This window comes from Sinocyclocheilus rhinocerous, unplaced genomic scaffold (genome assembly GCF_001515625.1).
Source record: "Sinocyclocheilus rhinocerous isolate Xijiao unplaced genomic scaffold, SAMN03320098_v1.1 scaffold951, whole genome shotgun sequence".
NCBI lineage: Eukaryota > Metazoa > Chordata > Actinopteri > Cypriniformes > Cyprinidae > Sinocyclocheilus > Sinocyclocheilus rhinocerous.
Window position 1 is genome coordinate 482,736 of NW_015640464.1, and position 4,094 is coordinate 486,829.

The following is a 4,094-nucleotide window of genomic DNA, read 5'->3' on the forward strand; positions in this document are numbered from 1 at the left end:
AATCCATTCGTTGATGCCAATCCCTGACTTGCCATTAAACTTGGGGCATTTCTGATCCCTGGGTACAAACACAAATCTTTCTGACTGGCTAGCACTTACACCGACTGGATGAGGTGTAACAGGCTCTGCATCGGACACATTAGAAGATGCCGCACTGAAACCAGGCAACGCAAGTGTACGCTCTTGGCGCAGCCTCTCGTTGTCTGCCCTCAACTGGGCCACAAGTTCTTTAAGTTCTCTAAGTTCATCCTCCATTTTTAAATCACAACTTACCACACCAATAGGGAACCACGGACAGGAGACCCAAAGGAATAGGAAAAAACGTTCTCCACAATCCAGACAGACGCTGCTGCTTTGCCTTAACACTAGAAAAAAAACAAAATCACACTGACGAACAACAAAAGCCAACAATCATAAGAAAAACAAGATCTAGATAACCACGTCTCCGCCTAAGTACCGTGAGACCCTGCCGACTACGCCAAATGTGGCGAAGCAGTAAAGGATTAGAGATTTAGCACGACTACGCCACCCTGGGTCTAGCCCAGGGACCTTTATTAATACATTTCTTTTTAGGCAACACAGGTCAGCTCACGATAAATTGGCAGGGGACATAGATATACAAACTAATTTTTATTACAATTAAAAAAGGGTTTATTACATAACAGAGGGAGGTAGAAGAGCAATCACTAAACGCAACAGTTCACATATAACAAACTCAATTACACACTTCACAAAATACAACAGTGGGCAACCTGGGTCGTCAAGGACATCCAAGGATCAAGGTACAGGAACTGAGGCAGGGCATAAGGGCACAATCGGCCTATACAGCAAAACACCTGTAAGAAATTATAGTCTGCCTCGACCCAGCTTCCACTCCAAATTGTGTATTAAACTATGCTCCTTTCCCTACAAAGAGCTTAATTATCATAGAGATAGTTCTTTCCGATCTTAATAATATGTAAATAGTACCTCCGGAGCGATAATTTGTCACTTATAGCACGGGAGCAGCAGCAGGCCATCAAGAACCATCTGCTGACCAAAAGGGTACATGAAATAACTGCTAGGGATTCTGTTTAATCTTATCACCTTAACATTTGGTTGTTCCCACCTGCAAGTCTACCAAAGATGTGGGAACGGAAGGCTATCACTTTCATTGTTATCCGTAATTTACATTTAAAACGAAACTTCATTTACATGTTGAGCGGGAAGATGAATGTAATACAGTATAAAATGTTTGAGCTTAGGATGTTCGGGGTTCATTTCGACTCCGCTGAATCCGAAGTGCTGTTTGTACTTTGTCACTGCTACTCTGTAATAAAAGTTATTTTTCATCAAAGATCTTCGACGTCCTCATCACTTTTTCTTACACACCCTTCACTTATACCTGTGACACACACACACAACCACTCCAGCCAGCACTCGTGAAAGGAACACCCAACACCAGGAATCCGCCCCTGCCTTAGGCACTCAGCTCCTGTAACAAACAGAAATCAGGTTATACATTTGAAAAGACACAGTCACCATCACAGATGGATTACAATAAGGAGAGTTGCCCACCCTCAAATGAACAGCTACAAATACTTAAATCCACCAAAATAACTAACTAATACAAAACAAGACAATAATAAATTATTATTGCTACTAAAACACAAAACAAAACTCAGCCAATGAGCACAAACATCAGACTCACAGCCACTCAATATAGCAATACAACAGTGATGAATAACACTTACAGAATAACTATTTTAAAAAATAATTTAAAAAAACAGTACAACAACAACAACAAAAAAAGTAATTGAGCGCACTTAAGACAAACTCAGGTTGAGCACACTCACAACGATCAACACACGTTTCACAATAAAGGCGTCCAATCAATACATGAAACAAAAAAAAGAAAGGAAAGAGAAAATGTTGGTAAACCAAGGAACGAACACACACACCAAGGCTTCAACAAAACACCACGAAAGGGAATTAAAAAACAAAGTTAACCAAAACAAAGCAACAGCGTCTCCAGATGATAGTTCCCACGTAGCCCCAACAACAGGGAAGCTAATCGCAAGTAGTGACGCCAAACAGCATCTAATGTACTTCGTCCTTTACGGAATCCATTCTGATGTGGTGAAATAATCTCTTTCCTTTCGAACATATAGTTTAATCTACACACACACAATCATACGTTCCATTAATTTACACAAATTTGATGCTAATGCTATAGGTCTATAACTTTCAGCATTATGCTTGTTCTTGGCTGGCTTTAATATAGGAATAATAACCCCGTGTTTCCATGAAGAAGGAAGTCTCCCTGATCTCCACACTTTATTAGACTCTTCCAGCAGCTCTCTTTAATTCATTTAGTGAGAATTCCACATCAAGTTGTTCATTAGAAGGCCCTTTCTCCATCCTAATATTTGGATGTTCCTTTATACCTTGTTCTCAATTTATTTTAATTTCTTCTGATATTATTATTATTATTGCCATGTACTTTAACAAACACCTCTGCTAACATTTCTGCCTTATCAGCATTAGTCACCGCTATTCTTTCCCCATTATTTAAAACAGGCATTCCAAAATTTCTCTTAAAACCACCCATCTTTCTTAACATACCCCATACTTCACTGACATTAACCTCCTCCCCTATAGAATTACAATAATTTCTCCAGTAATTCTTTTTAGCATCTCTAATTACCCTCCTCACATTCGCTTGTGCTTTTTTATATAAAATAAAGTCATCAAATATAAACGTCTTCCTAACCTTTTTAAAAGCCTTATTTCTGGCTTGTATTGCTTTGTTACATAATTCTGTCCACCACGGTACTGATTTCTTTCTTTTTTCCCCTTTACTCTTCCCAATAACCTCTTCAGCTGTACTATACAATACTTCACATAATTTCTCATTATATTTTTCTACATCCTCCATTTCCTCATTTATGCTCAACTCTTGAACTTTAACATCAGTAATATATTTAAATGCTTCCCAATTTGCGGATTTAAATTTCCATCTACCTATCTTTTCCTCTAAATCTCCACTAACATCTATGCCTATTTTACAACAAATATCACTTCCTATCGTAGAGTCCTCCCAAACATCCCATGTATATACCCCTGCTAGACATTCTGACACCATTGTTAGATCAATATACGAACAGCTACCCCGAGCCAAATCAATTCTAGTAGCTCTACCATCATTCATACACACCAGACCCTTCAAATCCAGCATTTCTTCTATTATCATACCATTATGATCAGTGTTATCACTTCCCCAAAGAGTACTGTGCGCATTAAAATCCCCACACCATATCACTTCTTGATGACCTATTCTCAAGATACTTTCTAACACTTCCATACTAAGTCTATTGCAAGGATTATAAAAATTAATCACCGTGATACACTGTCCTCTTAAAAACACCTCTACTATGATTGATTCATATTCATCACTCACTTCTATAATCCTATGTGAAATTTCATTTTTAACAAATATTGCCACCCCTCCACCATTACCTGTCTGTCTATCTCTTCGAATAGTTATATAACCTTGTATTACAAAATCTAAATGTGATTTCAACCATGTCTCTTGAATGCATATTACGTGTGGTGCCGATTAGCGATTAAGCTCCTTGCATTCCTTGCATATGATTTTTATCTTCTCAGTTCTGCTTTCAGTTTGTGCAGCACAGTTTATTACCTCATCTAGAAAAGTCATGAACTCAACGTTTCCAACTTTTAGAAAGTCTTCATTGAATTTGTATTGCGAAGATGGCCTACTATTCTTGTTCATTAGGACTGTTGTACCATTTCCTTGCCCAACTTCTCTCTGTTTCACCTTTTTAACAGCCTCGGCATACGATATTCCCTCTTGCATCCTGACGTTCTGAATTTTTACAGAGTTCCTATGTACCTCACATCCCCCGAAGCCAGCACTGTGCTCGCCTCCACAGTTACAGCACTTTAAATGTGCCCCTTGCTCACACTGTCCATATTCATGGTTACCACTACATCTAGCACATCGCTGTTTTCCCTTACAGACTGCCGCAACATGCCCATATTTTTGACATTTGAAACACCTGATTGGAGGTGGTACATATGCTCTTACCGCA

The 4,094-nt window shown here is 38.8% G+C and overlaps 1 long non-coding RNA gene across 1 annotated transcript; it reads right to left on the bottom strand.

Annotated features, from left to right (window-relative positions):
• Positions 1-611: 611 nt before the first annotated feature.
• On the bottom strand, positions 612-2,070 carry LOC107752995 (uncharacterized). Its single transcript, XR_001641422.1, has 3 exons — positions 1,990-2,070; positions 1,372-1,474; positions 612-836 (listed from the first exon to the last, which is right to left on the bottom strand). It is a non-coding gene; the product is annotated as an uncharacterized LOC107752995 (long non-coding RNA).
• Between the last annotated feature and the right edge of the window lie 2,024 nt (positions 2,071-4,094).